The following is a 25,018-nucleotide window of genomic DNA, read 5'->3' on the forward strand; positions in this document are numbered from 1 at the left end:
CTTTTGTCTCACAAAACTCCTGGATTTCTGCTTTCAGATCCCAGACTCTTTTTAGCACTTTGCCCAGGCTGAGCCATCTCACAGAAGTGTGGTAGCCAATGTCACTGTGCTCACTCTCATGCTCCTCCATAAGTGTTATAAACTGTCTGTGATTCAGTGCCCGCGCCCTGATGAAGTTAACTATTATAGTAACAACATCGATAACATGGTTAATTTTTAGCACTGATGTGCACAACACATGTTGGTGTAAAATGCAATGTAAAAATACCAATTTCTGATCAGGGTCAATTTCAGTCACTTTATCCTGCATGCGTTTTAAAAGTCCGACATTTTTCCCTGTAAGATTTGGACAACCGTCCTTGGTGACACCTGCCAGTCTGTCCCATTTCAGTCCCAACGTGTCCATACAAGCATTTACCTCAGTGAAGAGATCGCTCCCTGTCGTCATCCCTTTTAACGACCGCATTGCTGCCAGCTCCTCCGTAATCTTGAAGTCCGGCGCTATCCCACGGACAAATACGAGTAGCTGGGCTGTGTCGCGGACATCACAACTCTCGTTCAAAGCCAAGGAGAAAAAGTCAAAACTTGGCACTTCACGTTGCAGCTGTAGCTCCAGATTCCCCGCAATGTCCTCGATCCTTCTCGCCACGGTTCGCCTGGACAGCGGGACTTGCTCAAATGCCGCTTTTTTTTCAGGGCATATTAGTGCTGCAGAGTCTACCAAGCACTCTTTCACAAACTCCCCCTCTGCGAATGGCTTGCTGTTTTTGGCTATTTTGTGGGATATCACGAAGCTGGTCTTGGTTGCTGCATCCCTGGATGTATGAAGCTTGGTAAAAAAGCCTTGCTGCGTTTGCAGCTTAGCTAGCAAAGCTTCCGATGTCCGCGTTCTTTCGTCATCAGTCAGGTTTTTATATATCTCTGCATGTTTCGTCTGGTAATGCCGACTCAAATTGTAGTCCTTAAACACGGCGATCTGCTCCCCGCAAACTAAACACACAGCTTTACCTCCAACCTCAGTAAATAAATACTTAGCTGTCCAATTTTTGTTGAAAATCCTACATTCGGCATCTACCTTTCTTTTTTTAGCCTGAGCGGGACATTTTTGAGGGTGAAAGTTGTCTTGTGATTCAATCGCGCACATGTCTTGATATACGCATTACGTCATTATGTGCGTGAATTAAAAAAAAAACAACTTCAGAATAAAAGCAGTGCAGCTTTAGCCCATGAATGAGGTGAAATTAGAAAGTATGTTTATTTTGTAATTTCCAATTAACCTTACACTGGCGGTCAGAGTCAACCAAAGGTATGTGGCCCGGGCCATACATTGCCCAGGTCTGTCATACAGGCCCGTCAGTGCCATCCCGCAGGCCGGATGTGGCCCGTGGGCCGTACAATGCCCAGGTCTGTTATACAAGGTGTGCTCAGGCATTTCCTACAAAGGACCAAAAGTCAGTTACAGTTGCCAAAGTATTGTGGGAAAGTACTTTGTTCATTATGGACTACCCGCTAGAATACATTCAGACCAAGGTAGAGATTTTGAAAGCCGCCTTATAAAAGAACTCTTATCCATGCTTGGAGTAAGAAAGTCGCGCACCTCACCTTATCATCCGCAAGGTGATGCTCAACCAGAACATTTCAACAGAACACTTCTCTCAATGCTTGGAACTCTTGGAAATGTGCAGAAACAAAACTGGAGTCAACATATCAGTCAGTTAGTACATGCGTATAACTGCACTAAAAATTACTCCACTGGATATTCCCCATACTACTTAATGTTCAGGCGCAATGCCAGATTGCCTGTTGACCTCTGTTTTGGTACAGCTCTCGACGGTAATTCAGAGACGTCTCACCTACAGTATGTGGACAAAATGAGAAAAGAACTCCAAAAAGCTTACCATTTAGCTGCAGAGTGTGCAACCAAGAGCCATCTGAGAAACAAAACCTGTTATGATCAACGAGTAAGAGACCAACCTCTACAAGAAGGAGACCGAGTCCTCGTAAGAAATGTTGGCCTCACTGGGAAACATAAACTACAAGATAGATGGAAATCCACACCCTCTATTGTGATTAAAAAGTTTTCAAACTTACCTGTAGACAGAGTCAAACCCGAACAAGGAACTGGAAGTGTCAAAACTCTACACAGAGACCACCTTCTACAAATTGGTTATCTTGTCAGGATTCCAGATAATTCTGAACAAACTGAAAGAGTCAGAACACCAGTTACCAGGAGACAACATACTCTAAGACATCAAACACATCACCAAAATGATCAGACATCTGACATCTCTTCAAACTCTGAATCTGAGTATGAGTGTGTCTACGAGTGCCCAACCTATGATAAGGTCAGGAAACCACTGTCCATACCAGACCGAACCACCCCAGAGCATACTCCCTTTGAAAATTTCCCCTCATCTGAGAGTGAACCGGAGGTGGAGAAAGTACATTCTGTCAGTTCACAGGAAGAGGAATATCAGTTCTCCAACGAGGAAGCAGATACTAATGATACAGCTGAAGACACTGATGTGGAGTTGAGAACTCAAACGAGCCCTTGAAGCAGAAAGTCAACGCGTGAAGTAAAACCAGTGATCCGCTTGACCTATGATAAACCTGGAACTCAAGCTGGGGAACCTGTGACTATTGTGCACCAGAGCATGGTCATTCACTTGAACCTCAGTGCCAGAGGAAACCCTGATCTTGTGAAACATCCTAAACATGCCCCGACAGATCTAAGTCTAAACAGTACAGTTAGATGAGGACATCTACACCTTTTAGAAGGGGGAGGATGTAGCCCGTCTAAAATTTCATTACAGACCATACAGGCTAAAATGTAAAGATGTTTTAACATTTAAGTAAAATTAAATAAGACTGAAATGGCTGTAAAACATTTAATATTTCATGTTTAAAATGTGTTCATAAATGGTTAAAAACAAGGTTTAATCTTATCTAAGGTTTTTGTCATTTATTTGGGAATCGTGCTTTTAATCGCCGCAAGCTTGTGTGAAACGTACGGCTCAACATGTGCTTTTGCTTGCATCCGAACTTGTTAAGTGTCAATATGGTATTTTCTTGAATTGCATTGGTTGATGTACACTTAGTGTCCAATCCCATGCGTGAGGACCGGATCTGAATGAGGAAGGCAATAGAACATCTAGGCGCGAGGCATTCGACTGCTGCGTTTGCCGAGGGAAGTTTGTGAAGCTAAGCTGAAAGGAGAATGGTCATAAAACATTGTGGATGCAGAGTCTACGTTGCTGTTTTCGACTATTTAACCCTGTGATGAGTGAGTACTCGATGTATATGATTTTTATGCTTAGACGATATGTTGAAGTGCACATATGCGATGCTAATCGAGCGTTAGCATTGTTAGCATTTTACCGCAAGTTAATTTCATACTCTGTATGTAAAGTATATGAGCTTGGAATTGGAGACCTTTGATGCTCAGTGGACCGAGAGGAATTCTCTGGACGTTTCTGCTGAGGCTTAACCGATGAGTTTCACCGAGTGCACTTCGTGATGCCGTGATGCCAAGTCATTGCTAACCTGTTTGCCGAGAGGGAATCGCATGGTGATGGACAACATTTGACTATCCATTGCTTCAACACCAAAAGGATTAGTGAGTACATCAAAGCACATGCATTTTATTTTGGGGCTTGTGAACAAGTGAAACGGACATTTTCTGTTTTTCTGGTCCAACGATCCCGAGCATCGAATCAGGCCTGCCACGATTGAACTTTCTGAGAAAAACAAAAAGGACTTTAAGGTTATGGTTTTTGAACTGGACTGAACTTGAAGGGATGTACATGGTTTTTGAATATGTTTATGTAGTTGCAAAGCGACAAAATCTCAAATGAACGCAATACCAATTTTATTTCATTTTTCTTTCTTTTAATTTTGTGAAACTAAACTTTAAATTTGTACTTAAAGAGATCTGTGTTTGTCTTAATTCATATTTTATCCTTAGGAGATGGAGGCATCGCTATAATCAAAAAGCATAAATAAGTTTAAGTTATCAAAAAATTAGGTATTATTGTTTCTCCTGTTTACCACTGAAAATTTCATCGAAGTAACGTTCCCAGGGCCCAAACCATTGTACTATCACTGCATTAACTAAGAGGTTGGGTGCTACACTGCTCTAACCAAAAATCATCAGACACTCTTTACCTTAGGCTACAGCCTAAGGCTAAAGCCTAAGGTAAAGAGGGAGCTATCAAAGGCCATACCAGGACTCATATGCACGGCGGGACAGTTAATGACAAGAGAAAGAGAAAATTAAATAAAATACACATGGAAAAAGGAAGAGTACTACAGATGCATTATTTGCACCGAGAATGCTCATAGAGAAGTACAGAGAAGGCCGGTGGGAGCCCCATTGCCTTTTTGTACACCTTGAAAAGTCATACGACAGGTTGCCAAGAGAGGAGCTCTGGTATCCTATGAGGAAGTCTGGAGCGGCAGAGAAGTGTGTTGCACTGGTGCAGGACATGTATGCTAGCTGGGAGACAGTTGTGCGGTGTGCTGTAAGACGGGACCAGAGAAGTTCAAGGTGGAAGCGGGACTCTGTTGGGGATAGGCCCTGAGCCCCTTCTTGTTCGCAACGGTGACGGATGAAGGTAGACGTGAATCTCCACGGACTGTGACCTTTGCAGATGCCGTTGTGATCTGTAGTGAGAGCAGAAAACAGGTGGAGGTCAAGATAAGATAAGATAAGACCTCCGTCTCGTCCCGGACACGGAGGTCCCGGTGGAGGCCGATGTTCCTGCTTTAAAAAAAACAACATGGCTGATGCATCTTCCGCATCTGCCCGGTCACGTGGTACACGGCCCTCCGACAGGACGCCGAAGCATCAAAGTAAACCCAGGACTTCAACAACCAGACTCCTAGGAATATGATGAATGAATGGGGAAAAATGAAAGAGAGCCAAGGGTAGAAGCGCTGATTACTGGCGATCGCAAAAGGAGCAGAAACGAGTGTAAAAAGAAGCGAGGAGGGCATCGAAGAGGAGGAGGAGTTCAAAGGCAGGGGGTCCTGATGACGTACCGTACATGTGGAGTCCTGGAAGTGCCTCGGAGAGCCAGCGGTATGGAGATCAGCGGTTGGATTATTCAACAGCGACAGGTATAAACGAGAGAAAAAGAAATTCAGCACACATGGAGAAATACTGTACGGGGATGACAAGAACGGCGGCGAGTGACGGACGGAGGCGGCGAGACAACGGAAAGTGACCCGAAAGGTAAGGCGGGGAACTATGACTGAGCGCGTGTCGCGCCGGGCTTCACGGTGACTCCGGTGGGACAGACACAAGGGAATGAGCGGCGTGTGTCCGTGTGTGAAATGTTGGCGCTCTTCAGAGACAGCACCCCCTGCTTTTGACAGAGGGAACGAACATGAAAAAGCTTACGGCACCTGGTATTCCCAGGCGGTCTCCCATCCAAGTACTAACCAGGCCCGACCCTGCTTGGCTTCCGAGATCAGACGAGATCGGGCGTGTTCAGGGTGGTATGGCCGTAAACGAGACTAGGCTACGCGGAAGGGCATTTTATAAGCAGCCGTCCCCCGTCTTTTCCACCTCCAGTCATTTCCAGATCTGTCAGGAGCTCCTTCTATTGCGTTTCCATGATTACAGCCAGTGGCAACCAAGGTTACTATAACCTAAAATCATCAGACACACTTTACCTTAGGCTGCAGCCTAAGGTAAAGAGGGAGCTAGCAAAGGCCATACCAGGACTCAAATGCACGGCGGGACAGTTAATGACAAGAGAAAGAGAAAATTAAATAAAATACACATGGAAAAAGGAAGAGTACTACCGATGCAGTATTTGCGCCGAGAATGCTCATAGAGAACTACAGAGAAGGCCGGTGGGAGCCGCATTGCCTTTTTGTACACCTTGAAAAGTCATACGACAGGTTGCCAAGAGAGGAGCTCTGGTATCCTATGAGGAAGTCTGGAGCGGCAGAGAAGTGTGTTGCACTGGTGCAGGACATGTATGCTAGCTGGGAGACAGTTGTGCGGTGTGCTGTAAGACGGGACCAGAGAAGTTCAAGGTGGAAGCGGGACTCTGTTGGGGATAGGCCCTGAGCCCCTTCTTGTTCGCAACGGTGACGGATGAAGGTAGACGTGAATCTCCACGGACTGTGACCTTTGCAGATGCCGTTGTGATCTGTAGTGAGAGCAGAAAACAGGTGGAGGTCAAGATAAGATAAGATAAGACCTCCGTCTCGTCCCGGACACGGAGGTCCCGGTGGAGGCTGATGTTCCTGCTTTAAAAAAAACAACATGGCTGATGCATCTTCCGCATCTGCCCGGTCACGTGGTACACGGCCCTCCGACAGGACGCCGAAGCATCAAAGTAAACCCAGGACTTCAACAACCAGACTCCTAGGAATATGATGAATGAATGGGGAAAAATGAAAGAGAGCCAAGGGTAGAAGCGCTGATTACTGGCGATCGCAAAAGGAGCAGAAACGAGTGTAAAAAGAAGCGAGGAGGGCATCGAAGAGGAGGAGGAGTTCAAAGGCAGGGGGTCCTGATGACGTACCGTACATGTGGAGTCCTGGAAGTGCCTAGGAGAGCCAGCGGTATGGAGATCAGCGGTTGGATTATTCAACAGCGACAGGTATAAACGAGAGAAAAAGAAATTCAGCACACATGGAGAAATACTGTACGGGGATGACAAGAACGGCGGCGAGCGACGGACGGAGGCGGCGAGACAACGGAAAGTGACCCGAAAGGTAAGGCGGGGAACTATGACTGAGCGCGTGTCGCGCCGGGCTTCACGGTGACTCCGGTGGGACAGACACAAGGGAATGAGCGGCGTGTGTCCGTGTGTGAAATGTTGGCGCTCTTGAGAGACAGCACCCCCTGCTTTTGACAGAGGGAACGAACATGAAAAAGCTTACGGCACCTGGTATTCCCAGGCGGTCTCCCATCCAAGTACTAACCAGGCCCGACCCTGGTTGGCTTCCGAGATCAGACGAGATCGGGCGTGTTCAGGGTGGTATGGCCGTAAACGAGACTAGGCTACGCGGAAGGGCATTTTATAAGCAGCCGTCCCCCGTCTTTTCCACCTCCATTCATTTCCAGATCCGTCAGGAGCTCCTTCTATTGCGTTTCCATGATTACAGCCAGTGGCAACCAAGGTTACTATAACCAAAAATCATCAGACACACTTTACCTTAGGCTGCAGCCTAAGGTAAAGAGGGAGCTAGCAAAGGCCATACCAGGACTCAAATGCACGGCGGGACAGTTAATGACAAGAGAAAGAGAAAATTAAATAAAATACACATGGAAAAAGGAAGAGTACTACCGATGCAGTATTTGCGCCGAGAATGCTCATAGAGAAGTACAGAGAAGGCCGGTGGGAGCCGCATTGCCTTTTTGTACACCTTGAAAAGTCATACGACAGGTTGCCAAGAGAGGAGCTCTGGTATCCTATGAGGAAGTCTGGAGCGGCAGAGAAGTGTGTTGCACTGGTGCAGGACATGTATGCTAGCTGGGAGACAGTTGTGCGGTGTGCTGTAAGACGGGACCAGAGAAGTTCAAGGTGGAAGCGGGACTCTGTTGGGGATAGGCCCTGAGCCCCTTCTTGTTCGCAACGGTGACGGATGAAGGTAGACGTGAATCTCCACGGACTGTGACCTTTGCAGATGCCGTTGTGATCTGTAGTGAGAGCAGAAAACAGGTGGAGGTCAAGATAAGATAAGATAAGACCTCCGTCTCGTCCCAGACACGGAGGTCCCAGGGGAGGCTGATGTTCCTGCTTCAAAAAAAACAACATGGCTGATGCATCTTCCGCATCTGCCCGGTCACGTGGTACACGGCCCTCCGACAGGACGCCGAAGCATCAAAGTAAACCCAGGACTTCAACAACCAGACTCCTAGGAATATGATGAATGAATGGGGAAAAATGAAAGAGAGCCAAGGGTAGAAGCGCTGATTACTGGCGATCGCAAAAGGAGCAGTAACGAGTGTAAAAAGAAGCGAGGAGGGCATCGAAGAGGAGGAGGAGTTCAAAGGCAGGGGGTCCTGATGACGTACCATACATGTGGAGTCCTGGAAGTGCCTAGGAGAGCCAGCGGTATGGAGATCAGCGGTTGGATTATTCAACAGCGACAGGTATAAACGAGAGAAAAAGAAATTCAGCACACATGGAGAAATACTGTACGGGGATGACAAGAACGGCGGCGAGCGACGGACGGAGGCGGCGAGACAACGGAAAGTGACCCGAAAGGTAAGGCGGGGAACTATGACTGAGCGCGTGTCGCGCCGGGCTTCATGTTGACTCCGGTGGGACAGACACAAGGGAATGAGCGGCGTGTGTCCGTGTGTGAAATGTTGGCGCTCTTCAGAGACAGCACCCCCTGCTTTTGACAGAGGGAACGAACATGAAAAAGCTTACGGCACCTGGTATTCCCAGGCGGTCTCCCATCCAAGTACTAACCAGGTCCGACCCTGCTTGGCTTCCGAGATCAGACGAGATCGGGCGTGTTCAGGGTGGTATGGCCGTAAACGAGACTAGGCTACGCGGAAGGGCATTTTATAAGCAGCCGTCCCCCGTCTTTTCCACCTCCAGTCATTTCCAGATCTGTCAGGAGCTCCTTCTATTGCGTTTCCAAGATTACAGCCAGTGGCAACCAAGGTTACTATAACCAAAAATCATCAGACACACTTTACCTTAGGCTGCAGCCTAAGGTAAAGAGGGAGCTAGCAAAGGCCATACCAGGACTCAAATGCACGGCGGGACAGTTAATGACAAGAGAAAGAGAAAATTAAATAAAATACACATGGAAAAAGGAAGAGTACTACCGATGCAGTATTTGCGCCGAGAATGCTCATAGAGAAGTACAGAGAAGGCCGGTGGGAGCCGCATTGCCTTTTTGTACACCTTGAAAAGTCATACGACAGGTTGCCAAGAGAGGAGCTCTGGTATCCTATGAGGAAGTCTGGAGCGGCAGAGAAGTGTGTTGCACTGGTGCAGGACATGTATGCTAGCTGGGAGACAGTTGTGCGGTGTGCTGTAAGACGGGACCAGAGAAGTTCAAGGTGGAAGCGGGACTCTGTTGGGGATAGGCCCTGAGCCCCTTCTTGTTCGCAACGGTGACGGATGAAGGTAGACGTGAATCTCCACGGACTGTGACCTTTGCAGATGCCGTTGTGATCTGTAGTGAGAGCAGAAAACAGGTGGAGGTCAAGATAAGATAAGATAAGACCTCCGTCTCGTCCCGGACACGGAGGTCCCGGTGGAGGCTGATGTTCCTGCTTTAAAAAAAACAACATGGCTGATGCATCTTCCGCATCTGCCCGGTCACGTGGTACACGGCCCTCCGACAGGACGCCGAAGCATCAAAGTAAACCCAGGACTTCAACAACCAGACTCCTAGGAATATGATGAATGAATGGGGAAAAATGAAAGAGAGCCAAGGGTAGAAGCGCTGATTACTGGCGATCGCAAAAGGAGCAGAAACGAGTGTAAAAAGAAGCGAGGAGGGCATCGAAGAGGAGGAGGAGTTCAAAGGCAGGGGGTCCTGATGACGTACCGTACATGTGGAGTCCTGGAAGTGCCTAGGAGAGCCAGCGGTATGGAGATCAGCGGTTGGATTATTCAACAGCGACAGGTATAAACGAGAGAAAAAGAAATTCAGCACACATGGAGAAATACTGTACGGGGATGACAAGAACGGCGGCGAGCGACGGACGGAGGCGGCGAGACAACGGAAAGTGACCCGAAAGGTAAGGCGGGGAACTATGACTGAGCGCGTGTCGCGCCGGGCTTCACGGTGACTCCGGTGGGACAGACACAAGGGAATGAGCGGCGTGTGTCCGTGTGTGAAATGTTGGCGCTCTTGAGAGACAGCACCCCCTGCTTTTGACAGAGGGAACGAACATGAAAAAGCTTACGGCACCTGGTATTCCCAGGCGGTCTCCCATCCAAGTACTAACCAGGCCCGACCCTGCTTGGCTTCCGAGATCAGACGAGATCGGGCGTGTTCAGGGTGGTATGGCCGTAAACGAGACTAGGCTACGCGGAAGGGCATTTTATAAGCAGCCGTCCCCCGTCTTTTCCACCTCCAGTCATTTCCAGATCTGTCAGGAGCTCCTTCTTTTGCGTTTCCAAGATTACAGCCAGTGGCAACCAAGGTTACTATAACCAAAAATCATCAGACACACTTTACCTTAGGCTGCAGCCTAAGGTAAAGAGGGAGCTAGCAAAGGCCATACCAGGACTCAAATGCACGGCGGGACAGTTAATGACAAGAGAAAGAGAAAATTAAATAAAATACACATGGAAAAAGGAAGAGTACTACCGATGCAGTATTTGCGCCGAGAATGCTCATAGAGAAGTACAGAGAAGGCCGGTGGGAGCCGCATTGCCTTTTTGTACACCTTGAAAAGTCATACGACAGGTTGCCAAGAGAGGAGCTCTGGTATCCTATGAGGAAGTCTGGAGCGGCAGAGAAGTGTGTTGCACTGGTGCAGGACATGTATGCTAGCTGGGAGACAGTTGTGCGGTGTGCTGTAAGACGGGACCAGAGAAGTTCAAGGTGGAAGCGGGACTCTGTTGGGGATAGGCCCTGAGCCCCTTCTTTCTTGTTCGCAACGGTGACGGATGAAGGTAGACGTGAATCTCCACGGACTGTGACCTTTGCAGATGCCGTTGTGATCTGTAGTGAGAGCAGAAAACAGGTGGAGGTCAAGATAAGATAAGATAAGACCTCCGTCTCGTCCCGGACACGGAGGTCCCGGTGGAGGCTGATGTTCCTGCTTTAAAAAAAACAACATGGCTGATGCATCTTCCGCATCTGCCCGGTCACGTGGTACACGGCCCTCCGACAGGACGCCGAAGCATCAAAGTAAACCCAGGACTTCAACAACCAGACTCCTAGGAATATGATGAATGAATGGGGAAAAATGAAAGAGAGCCAAGGGTAGAAGCGCTGATTACTGGCGATCGCAAAAGGAGCAGAAACGAGTGTAAAAAGAAGCGAGGAAGGCATCGAAGAGGAGGAGGAGTTCAAAGGCAGGGGGTCCTGATGACGTACCGTACATGTGGAGTCCTGGAAGTGCCTCGGAGAGCCAGCGGTATGGAGATCAGCGGTTGGATTATTCAACAGCGACAGGTATAAACGAGAGAAAAAGAAATTCAGCACACATGGAGAAATACTGTACGGGGATGACAAGAACGGCGGCGAGCGACGGACGGAGGCGGCGAGACAACGGAAAGTGACCCGAAAGGTAAGGCGGGGAACTATGACTGAGCGCGTGACGCGCCGGGCTTCACGGTGACTCCGGTGGGACAGACACAAGGGAATGAGCGGCGTGTGTCCGTGTGTGAAATGTTGGCGCTCTTGAGAGACAGCACCCCCTGCTTTTGACAGAGGGAACGAACATGAAAAAGCTTACGGCACCTGGTATTCCCAGGCGGTCTCCCATCCAAGTACTAACCAGGCCCGACCCTGGTTGGCTTCCGAGATCAGACGAGATCGGGCGTGTTCAGGGTGGTATGGCCGTAAACGAGACTAGGCTACGCGGAAGGGCATTTTATAAGCAGCCGTCCCCCGTCTTTTCCACCTCCATTCATTTCCAGATCCGTCAGGAGCTCCTTCTATTGCGTTTCCATGATTACAGCCAGTGGCAACCAAGGTTACTATAACCAAAAATCATCAGACACACTTTACCTTAGGCTGCAGCCTAAGGTAAAGAGGGAGCTAGCAAAGGCCATACCAGGACTCAAATGCACGGCGGGACAGTTAATGACAAGAGAAAGAGAAAATTAAATAAAATACACATGGAAAAAGGAAGAGTACTACCGATGCAGTATTTGCGCCGAGAATGCTCATAGAGAAGTACAGAGAAGGCCGGTGGGAGCCGCATTGCCTTTTTGTACACCTTGAAAAGTCATACGACAGGTTGCCAAGAGAGGAGCTCTGGTATCCTATGAGGAAGTCTGGAGCGGCAGAGAAGTGTGTTGCACTGGTGCAGGACATGTATGCTAGCTGGGAGACAGTTGTGCGGTGTGCTGTAAGACGGGACCAGAGAAGTTTAAGGTGGAAGCGGGACTCTGTTGGGGATAGGCCCTGAGCCCCTTCTTGTTCGCAACGGTGACGGATGAAGGTAGACGTGAATCTCCACGGACTGTGACCTTTGCAGATGCCGTTGTGATCTGTAGTGAGAGCAGAAAACAGGTGGAGGTCAAGATAAGATAAGATAAGACCTCCGTCTCGTCCCAGACACGGAGGTCCCAGGGGAGGCTGATGTTCCTGCTTCAAAAAAAACAACATGGCTGATGCATCTTCCGCATCTGCCCGGTCACGTGGTACACGGCCCTCCGACAGGACGCCGAAGCATCAAAGTAAACCCAGGACTTCAACAACCAGACTCCTAGGAATATGATGAATGAATGGGGAAAAATGAAAGAGAGCCAAGGGTAGAAGCGCTGATTACTGGCGATCGCAAAAGGAGCAGTAACGAGTGTAAAAAGAAGCGAGGAGGGCATCGAAGAGGAGGAGGAGTTCAAAGGCAGGGGGTCCTGATGACGTACCGTACATGTGGAGTCCTGGAAGTGCCTCGGAGAGCCAGCGGTATGGAGATCAGCGGTTGGATTATTCAACAGCGACAGGTATAAACGAGAGAAAAAGAAATTCAGCACACATGGAGAAATACTGTACGGGGATGACAAGAACGGCGGCGAGCGACGGACGGAGGCGGCGAGACAACGGAAAGTGACCCGAAAGGTAAGGCGGGGAACTATGACTGAGCGCGTGTCGCGCCGGGCTTCACGGTGACTCCGGTGGGACAGACACAAGGGAATGAGCGGCGTGTGTCCGTGTGTGAAATGTTGGCGCTCTTGAGAGACAGCACCCCCTGCTTTTGACAGAGGGAACGAACATGAAAAAGCTTACGGCACCTGGTATTCCCAGGCGGTCTCCCATCCAAGTACTAACCAGGCCCGACCCTGGTTGGCTTCCGAGATCAGACGAGATCGGGCGTGTTCAGGGTGGTATGGCCGTAAACGAGACTAGGCTACGCGGAAGGGCATTTTATAAGCAGCCGTCCCCCGTCTTTTCCACCTCCATTCATTTCCAGATCCGTCAGGAGCTCCTTCTATTGCGTTTCCATGATTACAGCCAGTGGCAACCAAGGTTACTATAACCAAAAATCATCAGACACACTTTACCTTAGGCTGCAGCCTAAGGTAAAGAGGGAGCTAGCAAAGGCCATACCAGGACTCAAATGCACGGCGGGACAGTTAATGACAAGAGAAAGAGAAAATTAAATAAAATACACATGGAAAAAGGAAGAGTACTACCGATGCAGTATTTGCGCCGAGAATGCTCATAGAGAAGTACAGAGAAGGCCGGTGGGAGCCGCATTGCCTTTTTGTACACCTTGAAAAGTCATACGACAGGTTGCCAAGAGAGGAGCTCTGGTATCCTATGAGGAAGTCTGGAGCGGCAGAGAAGTGTGTTGCACTGGTGCAGGACATGTATGCTAGCTGGGAGACAGTTGTGCGGTGTGCTGTAAGACGGGACCAGAGAAGTTTAAGGTGGAAGCGGGACTCTGTTGGGGATAGGCCCTGAGCCCCTTCTTGTTCGCAACGGTGACGGATGAAGGTAGACGTGAATCTCCACGGACTGTGACCTTTGCAGATGCCGTTGTGATCTGTAGTGAGAGCAGAAAACAGGTGGAGGTCAAGATAAGATAAGATAAGACCTCCGTCTCGTCCCAGACACGGAGGTCCCAGGGGAGGCTGATGTTCCTGCTTCAAAAAAAACAACATGGCTGATGCATCTTCCGCATCTGCCCGGTCACGTGGTACACGGCCCTCCGACAGGACGCCGAAGCATCAAAGTAAACCCAGGACTTCAACAACCAGACTCCTAGGAATATGATGAATGAATGGGGAAAAATGAAAGAGAGCCAAGGGTAGAAGCGCTGATTACTGGCGATCGCAAAAGGAGCAGTAACGAGTGTAAAAAGAAGCGAGGAGGGCATCGAAGAGGAGGAGGAGTTCAAAGGCAGGGGGTCCTGATGAAGTACCATACATGTGGAGTCCTGGAAGTGCCTAGGAGAGCCAGCGGTATGGAGATCAGCGGTTGGATTATTCAACAGCGAAAGGTATAAACGAGAGAAAAAGAAATTCAGCACACATGGAGAAATACTGTACGGGGATGACAAGAACGGCGGCGAGCGACGGACGGAGGCGGCGAGACAACGGAAAGTGACCCGAAAGGTAAGGCGGGGAACTATGACTGAGCGCGTGTCGCGCCGGGCTTCACGGTGACTCCGGTGGGACAGACACAAGGGAATGAGCGGCGTGTGTCCGTGTGTGAAATGTTGGCGCTCTTGAGAGACAGCACCCCCTGCTTTTGACAGAGGGAACGAACATGAAAAAGCTTACGGCACCTGGTATTCCCAGGCGGTCTCCCATCCAAGTACTAACCAGGACCGACCCTGGTTGGCTTCCGAGATCAGACGAGATCGGGCGTGTTCAGGGTGGTATGGCCGTAAACGAGACTAGGCTACGCGGAAGGGCATTTTATAAGTAGCCGTCCCCCGTCTTTTCAACCTCCAGTCATTTCCAGATCTGTCAGGAGCTCCTTCTATTGCGTTTCCATGATTACAGCCAGTGGCAACCAAGGTTACTATAACCAAAAATCATCAGACACACTTTACCTTAGGCTGCAGCCTAAGGTAAAGAGGGAGCTAGCAAAGGCCATACCAGGACTCAAATGCACGGCGGGACAGTTAATGACAAGAGAAAGAGAAAATTAAATAAAATACACATGGAAAAAGGAAGAGTACTACCGATGCAGTATTTGCGCCGAGAATGCTCATAGAGAAGTACAGAGAAGACGGTGGGAGCCGCATTGCCTTTTTTTACACCTTGAAAAGTCCTACGACAGGTTGCCAAGAGAGGAGCTCTGGTATCCTATGAGGAAGTCTGGAGCGGCAGAGAAGTGTGTTGCACTGGTGCAGGACATGTATGCTAGCTGGGAGACAGTTGTGCGGTGTGCTGTAAGACGGGACCAGAGAAGTTCAAGGTGGAAGCGGGACTCTGTTGGGGATAGGCCCTGAGCCCCTTCTTTCTTGTTCGCAACGGTGACGGATGAAGGTAGACGTGAATCTCCACGGACTGTGACCTTTGCAGATGCCGTTGTGATCTGTAGTGAGAGCAGAAAACAGGTGGAGGTCAAGATAAGATAAGATAAGACCTCCGTCTCGTCCCGGACACGGAGGTCCCGGTGGAGGCTGATGTTCCTGCTTTAAAAAAAACAACATGGCTGATGCATCTTCCGCATCTGCCCGGTCACGTGGTACACGGCCCTCCGACAGGACGCCGAAGCATCAAAGTAAACCCAGGACTTCAACAACCAGACTCCTAGGAATATGATGAATGAATGGGGAAAAATGAAAGAGAGCCAAGGGTAGAAGCGCTGATTACTGGCGATCGCAAAAGGAGCAGAAACGAGTGTAAAAAGAAGCGAGGAGGGCATCGAAGAGGAGGAGGAGTTCAAAGGCAGGGGGTCCTGATGACGTACCGTACATGTGGAGTCCTGGAAGTGCCTAGGAGAGCCAGCGGTATGGAGATCAGCGGTTGGATTATTCAACAGCGACAGGTATAAACGAGAGAAAAAGAAATTCAGCACACATGGAGAAATACTGTACGGGGATGACAAGAACGGCGGCGAGCGACGGACGGAGGCGGCGAGACAACGGAAAGTGACCCGAAAGGTAAGGCGGGGAACTATGACTGAGCGCGTGTCGCGCCGGGCTTCACGGTGACTCCGGTGGGACAGACACAAGGGAATGAGCGGCGTGTGTCCGTGTGTGAAATGTTGGCGCTCTTGAGAGACAGCACCCCCTGCTTTTGACAGAGGGAACGAACATGAAAAAGCTTACGGCACCTGGTAATCCCAGGCGGTCTCCCATCCAAGTACTAACCAGGCCCGACCCTGGTTGACTTCCGAGATCAGACGAGATCGGGCGCGTTCAGGGTGGTATGGCCGTAAACGAGACTAGGCTACGCGGAAGGGATTTTATAAGCAGCCGTCCCCCGTCTTTTCCACCTCCAGTCATTTCCAGATCTGTCAGGAGCTCCTTCTATTGCGTTTCCATGATTACAGCCAGTGGCAACCAAGGTTACTATAACCAAAAATCATCAGACACACTTTACCTTAGGCTGCAGCCTAAGGTAAAGAGGCAGCTAGCAAAGGCCATACCAGGACTCAAATGCACGGCGGGACAGTTAATGACAAGAGAAAGAGAAAATTAAATAAAATACACATGGAAAAAAGAAGAGTACTACCGATGCATTATTTGCGCCGAGAATGCTCATAGAGAAGTACAGAGAAGGCCGGTGGGAGCCGCATTGCCTTTTTGTACACCTTGAAAAGTCATACGACAGGTTGCCAAGAGAGGAGCTCTGGTATCCTATGAGGAAGTCTGGAGCGGCAGAGAAGTGTGTTGCACTGGTGCAGGACATGTATGCTAGCTGGGAGACAGTTGTGCGGTGTGCTGTAAGACGGGACCAGAGAAGTTCAAGGTGGAAGCGGGACTCTGTCGGGGATAGGCCCTGAGCCCCTTCTTGTTCGCAACGGTGACGGATGAAGGTAGACGTGAATCTCCACGGACTGTGACCTTTGCAGATGCCGTTGTGATCTGTAGTGAGAGCAGAAAACAGGTGGAGGTCAAGATAAGATAAGATAAGACCTCCGTCTCGTCCCGGACACGGAGGTCCCGGTGGAGGCTGATGTTCCTGCTTTAAAAAAAACAACATGGCTGATGCATCTTCCGCATCTGCCCGGTCACGTGGTACACGGCCCTCCGACAGGACGCCGAAGCATCAAAGTAAACCCAGGACTTCAACAACCAGACTCCTAGGAATATGATGAATGAATGGGGAAAAATGAAAGAGAGCCAAGGGTAGAAGCGCTGATTACTGGCGATCGCAAAAGGAGCAGAAACGAGTGTAAAAAGAAGCGAGGAGGGCATCGAAGAGGAGGAGGAGTTCAAAGGCAGGGGGTCCTGATGACGTACCGTACATGTGGAGTCCTGGAAGTGCCTAGGAGAGCCAGCGGTATGGAGATCAGCGGTTGGATTATTCAACAGCGACATGTATAAACGAGAGAAAAAGAAATTCAGCACACATGGAGAAATACTGTACGGGGATGACAAGAACGGCGGTGAGAGACGGACGGAGGCGGCAAGACAACGGAAAGTGACCCGAAAGGTAAGGCGGGGAACTATGACTGAGCGCGTGTCGCGCCGGGCTTCACGGTGACTCCGGTGGGACAGACACAAGGGAATGAGCGGCGTGTGTCCGTGTGTGAAATGTTGGCGCTCTTGAGAGACAGCACCCCCTGCTTTTGACAGAGGGAACGAACATGAAAAAGCTTACGGCACCTGGTATTCCCAGGCGGTCTCCCATCCAAGTACTAACCAGGCCCGACCCTGGTTGGCTTCTGAGATCAGACGAGATCGGGCGTGTTCAGGGTGGTATGGCCGTAAACGAGACTAGGCTACGCGGAAGGGCATTTTATAAGCAGCCGTCCCCCGTCTTTTCCACCTCCAGTCATTTCCAGATCTGTCAGGAGCTCCTTCTATTGCGTTTCCATGATTACAGCCAGTGGCAACCAAGGTTACTATAACCAAAAATCATCAGACACACTTTACCTTAGGCTGCAGCCTAAGGTAAAGAGGGAGCTAGCAAAGGCCATACCAGGACTCAAATGCACGGCGGGACAGTTAATGACAAGAGAAAGAGAAAATTAAATAAAATACACATGGAAAAAAGAAGAGTACTACCGATGCATTATTTGCGCCGAGAATGCTCATAGAGAAGTACAGAGAAGGCCGGTGGGAGCCGCATTGCCTTTTTGTACACCTTGAAAAGTCATACGACAGGTTGCCAAGAGAGGAGCTCTGGTATCCTATGAGGAAGTCTGGAGCGGCAGAGAAGTGTGTTGCACTGGTGCAGGACATGTATGCTAGCTGGGAGACAGTTGTGCGGTGTGCTGTAAGACGGGACCAGAGAAGTTCAAGGTGGAAGCGGGACTCTGTTGGGGATAGGCCCTGAGCCCCTTCTTTCTTGTTCGCAACGGTGACGGATGAAGGTAGACGTGAATCTCCACGGACTGTGACCTTTGCAGATGCCGTTGTGATCTGTAGTGAGAGCAGAAAACAGGTGGAGGTCAAGATAAGATAAGATAAGACCTCCGTCTCGTCCCGGACACGGAGGTCCCGGTGGAGGCTGATGTTCCTGCTTTAAAAAAAACAACATGGCTGATGCATCTTCCGCATCTGCCCGGTCACGTGGTACACGGCCCTCCGACAGGACGCCGAAGCATCAAAGTAAACCCAGGACTTCAACAACCAGACTCCTAGGAATATGATGAATGAATGGGGAAAAATGAAAGAGAGCCAAGGGTAGAAGCGCTGATTACTGGCGATCGCAAAAGGAGCAGAAACGAGTGTAAAAAGAAGCGAGGAGGGCATCGAAGAGGAGGAGGAGTTCAAAGGCAGGGGGTCCTGATGACGTACCGTACATGTGGAGTCCTGGAAGTGCCTCGGAGAGCCAGCGGTATGGAGATCAGCGGTTGGATTATTCAACAGCGACATGTATAAACGAGAGAAAAAGAAATTCAGCACACATGGAGAAATACTGTACGGGGATGACAAGAACGGCGGCGAGCGACGGACGGAGGCGGCAAGACAACGGAAAGTGACCCGAAAGGTAAGGCGGGGAACTATGACTGAGCGCGTGTCGCGCCGGGCTTCACGGTGACTCCGGTGGGACAGACACAAGGGAATGAGCGGCGTGTGTCCGTGTGTGAAATGTTGGCGCTCTTGAGAGACAGCACCCCCTGCTTTTGACAGAGGGAACGAACATGAAAAAGCTTACGGCACCTGGTATTCCCAGGCGGTCTCCCATCCAAGTACTAACCAGGCCCGACCCTGGTTGGCTTCTGAGATCAGACGAGATCGGGCGTGTTCAGGGTGGTATGGCCGTAAACGAGACTAGGCTACGCGGAAGGGCATTTTATAAGCAGCCGTCCCCCGTCTTTTCCACCTCCAGTCATTTCCAGATCTGTCAGGAGCTCCTTCTATTGCGTTTCCATGATTACAGCCAGTGGCAACCAAGGTTACTATAACCAAAAATCATCAGACACACTTTACCTTAGGCTGCAGCCTAAGGTAAAGAGGCAGCTAGCAAAGGCCATACCAGGACTCAAATGCACGGCGGGACAGTTAATGACAAGAGAAAGAGAAAATTAAATAAAATACACATGGAAAAAAGAAGAGTACTACCGATGCATTATTTGCGCCGAGAATGCTCATAGAGAAGTACAGAGAAGGCCGGTGGGAGCCGCATTGCCTTTTTGTACACCTTGAAAAGTCATACGACAGGTTGCCAAGAGAGGAGCTCTGGTATCCTATGAGGAAGTCTGGAGCGGCAGAGAAGTGTGTTGCACTGGTGCAGGACATGTATGCTAGCTGGGAGACAGTTGTGCGGTGTGCTGTAAGACGGGACCAGAGAAGTTCAAGGTGGAAGCGGGACTCTGTCGGGGATAGGCCCTGAGCCCCTTCTTGTTCGCAACGGTGACGGATGAAGGTAGACGTGAATCTCCACGGACTGTGACCTTTGCAGATGCCGTTGTGATCTGTAGTGAGAGCAGAAAACAGGTGGAGGTCAAGATAAGATAAGATAAGACCTCCGTCTCGTCCCGGACACGGAGGTCCCGGTGGAGGCTGATGTTCCTGCTTTAAAAAAAACAACATGGCTGATGCATCTTCCGCATCTGCCCGGTCACGTGGTACACGGCCCTCCGACAGGACGCCGAAGCATCAAAGTAAACCCAGGACTTCAACAACCAGACTCCTAGGAATATGATGAATGAATGGGGAAAAATGAAAGAGAGCCAAGGGTAGAAGCGCTGATTACTGGCGATCGCAAAAGGAGCAGAAACGAGTGTAAAAAGAAGCGAGGAGGGCATCGAAGAGGAGGAGGAGTTCAAAGGCAGGGGGTCCTGATGACGTACCGTACATGTGGAGTCCTGGAAGTGCCTCGGAGAGCCAGCGGTATGGAGATCAGCGGTTGGATTATTCAACAGCGACATGTATAAACGAGAGAAAAAGAAATTCAGCACACATGGAGAAATACTGTACGGGGATGACAAGAACGGCGGCGAGCGACGGACGGAGGCGGCAAGACAACGGAAAGTGACCCGAAAGGTAAGGCGGGGAACTATGACTGAGCGCGTGTCGCGCCGGGCTTCACGGTGACTCCGGTGGGACAGACACAAGGGAATGAGCGGCGTGTGTCCGTGTGTGAAATGTTGGCGCTCTTGAGAGACAGCACCCCCTGCTTTTGACAGAGGGAACGAACATGAAAAAGCTTACGGCACCTGGTATTCCCAGGCGGTCTCCCATCCAAGTACTAACCAGGCCCGACCCTGGTTGGCTTCTGAGATCAGACGAGATCGGGCGTGTTCAGGGTGGTATGGCCGTAAACGAGACTAGGCTACGCGGAAGGGCATTTTATAAGCAGCCGTCCCCCGTCTTTTCCACCTCCAGTCATTTCCAGATCTGTCAGGAGCTCCTTCTATTGCGTTTCCATGATTACAGCCAGTGGCAACCAAGGTTACTATAACCAAAAATCATCAGACACACTTTACCTTAGGCTGCAGCCTAAGGTAAAGAGGCAGCTAGCAAAGGCCATACCAGGACTCAAATGCACGGCGGGACAGTTAATGACAAGAGAAAGAGAAAATTAAATAAAATACACATGGAAAAAAGAAGAGTACTACCGATGCATTATTTGCGCCGAGAATGCTCATAGAGAAGTACAGAGAAGGCCGGTGGGAGCCGCATTGCCTTTTTGTACACCTTGAAAAGTCATACGACAGGTTGCCAAGAGAGGAGCTCTGGTATCCTATGAGGAAGTCTGGAGCGGCAGAGAAGTGTGTTGCACTGGTGCAGGACATGTATGCTAGCTGGGAGACAGTTGTGCGGTGTGCTGTAAGACGGGACCAGAGAAGTTCAAGGTGGAAGCGGGACTCTGTCGGGGATAGGCCCTGAGCCCCTTCTTGTTCGCAACGGTGACGGATGAAGGTAGACGTGAATCTCCACGGACTGTGACCTTTGCAGATGCCGTTGTGATCTGTAGTGAGAGCAGAAAACAGGTGGAGGTCAAGATAAGATAAGATAAGACCTCCGTCTCGTCCCGGACACGGAGGTCCCGGTGGAGGCTGATGTTCCTGCTTTAAAAAAAACAACATGGCTGATGCATCTTCCGCATCTGCCCGGTCACGTGGTACACGGCCCTCCGACAGGACGCCGAAGCATCAAAGTAAACCCAGGACTTCAACAACCAGACTCCTAGGAATATGATGAATGAATGGGGAAAAATGAAAGAGAGCCAAGGGTAGAAGCGCTGATTACTGGCGATCGCAAAAGGAGCAGAAACGAGTGTAAAAAGAAGCGAGGAGGGCATCGAAGAGGAGGAGGAGTTCAAAGGCAGGGGGTCCTGATGACGTACCGTACATGTGGAGTCCTGGAAGTGCCTAGGAGAGCCAGCGGTATGGAGATCAGCGGTTGGATTATTCAACAGCGACAGGTATAAACGAGAGAAAAAGAAATTCAGCACACATGGAGAAATACTGTACGGGGATGACAAGAACGGCGGCGAGCGACGGACGGAGGCGGCGAGACAACGGAAAGTGACCCGAAAGGTAAGGCGGGGAACTATGACTGAGCGCGTGTCGCGCCGGGCTTCACGGTGACTCCGGTGGGACAGACACAAGGGAATGAGCGGCGTGTGTCCGTGTGTGAAATGTTGGCGCTCTTGAGAGACAGCACCCCCTGCTTTTGACAGAGGGAACGAACATGAAAAAGCTTACGGCACCTGGTAATCCCAGGCGGTCTCCCATCCAAGTACTAACCAGGCCCGACCCTGGTTGACTTCCGAGATCAGACGAGATCGGGCGCGTTCAGGGTGGTATGGCCGTAAACGAGACTAGGCTACGCGGAAGGGATTTTATAAGCAGCCGTCCCCCGTCTTTTCCACCTCCAGTCATTTCCAGATCTGTCTGGAGCTCCTTCTATTGCGTTTCCAAGATTACAGCCAGTGGCAACCAAGGTTACTATAACCAAAAATCATCAGACACACTTTACCTTAGGCTGCAGCCTAAGGTAAAGAGGGAGCTAGCAAAGGCCATACCAGGACTCAAATGCACGGCGGGACAGTTAATGACAAGAAAAAGAGAAAATTAAATAAAATACACATGGAAAAAGGAAGAGTACTACCGATGCAGTATTTGCGCCGAGAATGCTCATAGAGAAGTACAGAGAAGGCCGGTGGGAGCCGCATTGCCTTTTTGTACACCTTGAAAAGTCATACGACAGGTTGCCAAGAGAGGAGCTCTGGTATCCTATGAGGAAGTCTGGAGCGGCAGAGAAGTGTGTTGCACTGGTGCAGGACATGTATGCTAGCTGGGAGACAGTTGTGCGGTGTGCTGTAAGACGGGACCAGAGAAGTTCAAGGTGGAAGCGGGACTCTGTCGGGGATAGGCCCTGAGCCCCTTCTTGTTCGCAACGGTGACGGATGAAGGTAGACGTGAATCTCCACGGACTGTGACCTTTGCAGATGCCGTTGTGATCTGTAGTGAGAGCAGAAAACAGGTGGAGGTCAAGATAAGATAAGATAAGACCTCCGTCTCGTCCCGGACACGGAGGTCCCGGTGGAGGCTGATGTTCCTGCTTTAAAAAAAACAACATGGCTGATGCATCTTCCGCATCTGCCCGGTCACGTGGTACACGGCCCTCCGACAGGACGCCGAAGCATCAAAGTAAACCCAGGACTTCAACAACCAGACTCCTAGGAATATGATGAATGAATGGGGAAAAATGAAAGAGAGCCAAGGGTAGAAGCGCTGATTACTGGCGATCGCAAAAGGAGCAGAAACGAGTGTAAAAAGAAGCGAGGAGGGCATCGAAGAGGAGGAGGAGTTCAAAGGCAGGGGGTCCTGATGACGTACCGTACATGTGGAGTCCTGGAAGTGCCTAGGAGAGCCAGCGGTATGGAGATCAGCGGTTGGATTATTCAACAGCGACAGGTATAAACGAGAGAAAAAGAAATTCAGCACACATGGAGAAATACTGTACGGGGATGACAAGAACGGCGGCGAGCGACGGACGGAGGCGGCGAGACAACGGAAAGTGACCCGAAAGGTAAGGCGGGGAACTATGACTGAGCGCGTGTCGCGCCGGGCTTCACGGTGACTCCGGTGGGACAGACACAAGGGAATGAGCGGCGTGTGTCCGTGTGTGAAATGTTGGCGCTCTTGAGAGACAGCACCCCCTGCTTTTGACAGAGGGAACGAACATGAAAAAGCTTACGGCACCTGGTATTCCCAGGCGGTCTCCCATCCAAGTACTAACCAGGCCCGACCCTGGTTGGCTTCCGAGATCAGACGAGATCGGGCGTGTTCAGGGTGGTATGGCCGTAAACGAGACTAGGCTACGCGGAAGGGCATTTTATAAGCAGCCGTCCCCCGTCTTTTCCAACTCCAGTCATTTCCAGATCTGTCAGGAGCTCCTTCTATTGCGTTTCCAAGATTACAGCCAGTGGCAACCAAGGTTACTATAACCAAAAATCATCAGACACACTTTACCTTAGGCTGCAGCCTAAGGTAAAGAGGGAGCTAGCAAAGGCCATACCAGGACTCAAATGCACGGCGGGACAGTTAATGACAAGAGAAAGAGAAAATTAAATAAAATACACATGGAAAAAGGAAGAGTACTACCGATGCAGTATTTGCGCCGAGAATGCTCATAGGGAAGTACAGAGAAGGCCGGTGGGAGCCGCATTGCCTTTTTGTACACCTTGAAAAGTCATACGACAGGTTGCCAAGAGAGGAGCTCTGGTATCCTATGAGGAAGTCTGGAGCGGCAGAGAAGTGTGTTGCACTGGTGCAGGACATGTAGGCTAGCTGGGAGACAGTTGTGCGGTGTGCTGTAAGACGGGAACAGAGAAGTTCAAGGTGGAAGCGGGACTCTGTTGGGGATAGGCCCTGAGCCCCTTCTTGTTCGCAACGGTGACGGATGAAGGTAGACGTGAATCTCCACGGACTGTGACCTTTGCAGATGCCGTTGTGATCTGTAGTGAGAGCAGAAAACAGGTGGAGGTCAAGATAAGATAAGATAAGACCTCCGTCTCGTCCCGGACACGGAGGTCCCGGTGGAGGCTGATGTTCCTGCTTTAAAAAAAACAACATGGCTGATGCATCTTCCGCATCTGCCCGGTCACGTGGTACACGGCCCTCCGACAGGACGCCGAAGCATCAAAGTAAACCCAGGACTTCAACAACCAGACTCCTAGGAATATGATGAATGAATGGGGAAAAATGAAAGAGAGCCAAGGGTAGAAGCGCTGATTACTGGCGATCGCAAAAGGAGCAGAAACGAGTGTAAAAAGAAGCGAGGAGGGCATCGAAGAGGAGGAGGAGTTCAAAGGCAGGGGGTCCTGATGACGTACCGTACATGTGGAGTCCTGGAAGTGCCTAGGAGAGCCAGCGGTATGGAGATCAGCGGTTGGATTATTCAACAGCGACAGGTATAAACGAGAGAAAAAGAAATTCAGCACACATGGAGAAATACTGTACGGGGATGACAAGAACGGCGGCGAGCGACGGACGGAGGCGGCGAGACAACGGAAAGTGACCCGAAAGGTAAGGCGGGGAACTATGACTGAGCGCGTGTCGCGCCGGGCTTCACGGTGACTCCGGTGGGACAGACACAAGGGAATGAGCGGCGTGTGTCCGTGTGTGAAATGTTGGCGCTCTTGAGAGACAGCACCCCCTGCTTTTGACAGAGGGAACGAACATGAAAAAGCTTACGGCACCTGGTATTCCCAGGCGGTCTCCCATCCAAGTACTAACCAGGCCCGACCCTGGTTGGCTTCCGAGATCAGACGAGATCGGGCGTGTTCAGGGTGGTATGGCCGTAAACGAGACTAGG

At 50.2% G+C, this 25,018-nt stretch overlaps 14 non-coding genes across 14 annotated transcripts; all 14 read right to left on the reverse strand.

Annotated features, from left to right (window-relative positions):
• Window positions 1-5,394: 5,394 nt before the first annotated feature.
• On the reverse strand, window positions 5,395-5,513 carry LOC147220164 (5S ribosomal RNA). Its single transcript, XR_015108390.1, has one exon. It is a non-coding gene; the product is annotated as a 5S ribosomal RNA (ribosomal RNA).
• A 1,380-nt stretch (window positions 5,514-6,893) lies between these two features.
• On the reverse strand, window positions 6,894-7,012 carry LOC147220165 (5S ribosomal RNA). Its single transcript, XR_015108466.1, has one exon. It is a non-coding gene; the product is annotated as a 5S ribosomal RNA (ribosomal RNA).
• Window positions 7,013-8,392: 1,380 nt separating this feature from the next.
• Window positions 8,393-8,511, reverse strand: LOC147220166 (5S ribosomal RNA). Its single transcript, XR_015108436.1, has one exon. It is a non-coding gene; the product is annotated as a 5S ribosomal RNA (ribosomal RNA).
• Window positions 8,512-9,891: 1,380 nt separating this feature from the next.
• On the reverse strand, window positions 9,892-10,010 carry LOC147220167 (5S ribosomal RNA). The gene has a single exon (XR_015108391.1). It is a non-coding gene; the product is annotated as a 5S ribosomal RNA (ribosomal RNA).
• A 1,384-nt stretch (window positions 10,011-11,394) lies between these two features.
• Window positions 11,395-11,513, reverse strand: LOC147220168 (5S ribosomal RNA). The gene has a single exon (XR_015108468.1). It is a non-coding gene; the product is annotated as a 5S ribosomal RNA (ribosomal RNA).
• A 1,380-nt stretch (window positions 11,514-12,893) lies between these two features.
• Window positions 12,894-13,012, reverse strand: LOC147220169 (5S ribosomal RNA). Its single transcript, XR_015108469.1, has one exon. It is a non-coding gene; the product is annotated as a 5S ribosomal RNA (ribosomal RNA).
• Window positions 13,013-14,392: 1,380 nt separating this feature from the next.
• LOC147220170 (5S ribosomal RNA) lies at window positions 14,393-14,511 on the reverse strand. Its single transcript, XR_015108571.1, has one exon. It is a non-coding gene; the product is annotated as a 5S ribosomal RNA (ribosomal RNA).
• A 1,383-nt stretch (window positions 14,512-15,894) lies between these two features.
• LOC147220171 (5S ribosomal RNA) lies at window positions 15,895-16,013 on the reverse strand. The gene has a single exon (XR_015108565.1). It is a non-coding gene; the product is annotated as a 5S ribosomal RNA (ribosomal RNA).
• Window positions 16,014-17,392: 1,379 nt separating this feature from the next.
• Window positions 17,393-17,511, reverse strand: LOC147220172 (5S ribosomal RNA). Its single transcript, XR_015108591.1, has one exon. It is a non-coding gene; the product is annotated as a 5S ribosomal RNA (ribosomal RNA).
• Window positions 17,512-18,895: 1,384 nt separating this feature from the next.
• On the reverse strand, window positions 18,896-19,014 carry LOC147220173 (5S ribosomal RNA). The gene has a single exon (XR_015108593.1). It is a non-coding gene; the product is annotated as a 5S ribosomal RNA (ribosomal RNA).
• Window positions 19,015-20,394: 1,380 nt separating this feature from the next.
• Window positions 20,395-20,513, reverse strand: LOC147220174 (5S ribosomal RNA). The gene has a single exon (XR_015108594.1). It is a non-coding gene; the product is annotated as a 5S ribosomal RNA (ribosomal RNA).
• Window positions 20,514-21,893: 1,380 nt separating this feature from the next.
• Window positions 21,894-22,012, reverse strand: LOC147220175 (5S ribosomal RNA). Its single transcript, XR_015108566.1, has one exon. It is a non-coding gene; the product is annotated as a 5S ribosomal RNA (ribosomal RNA).
• A 1,379-nt stretch (window positions 22,013-23,391) lies between these two features.
• On the reverse strand, window positions 23,392-23,510 carry LOC147220176 (5S ribosomal RNA). Its single transcript, XR_015108470.1, has one exon. It is a non-coding gene; the product is annotated as a 5S ribosomal RNA (ribosomal RNA).
• Window positions 23,511-24,890: 1,380 nt separating this feature from the next.
• LOC147220177 (5S ribosomal RNA) lies at window positions 24,891-25,009 on the reverse strand. The gene has a single exon (XR_015108471.1). It is a non-coding gene; the product is annotated as a 5S ribosomal RNA (ribosomal RNA).
• Window positions 25,010-25,018: the final 9 nt, after the last annotated feature.

Source organism: Fistularia commersonii, chromosome 24 (genome assembly GCF_037954325.1).
Source record: "Fistularia commersonii isolate RoL2024-O1a breed Wild chromosome 24, RoL_Fcom_v1.0, whole genome shotgun sequence".
Taxonomy (NCBI): Eukaryota; Metazoa; Chordata; class Actinopteri; order Syngnathiformes; family Fistulariidae; genus Fistularia; species Fistularia commersonii.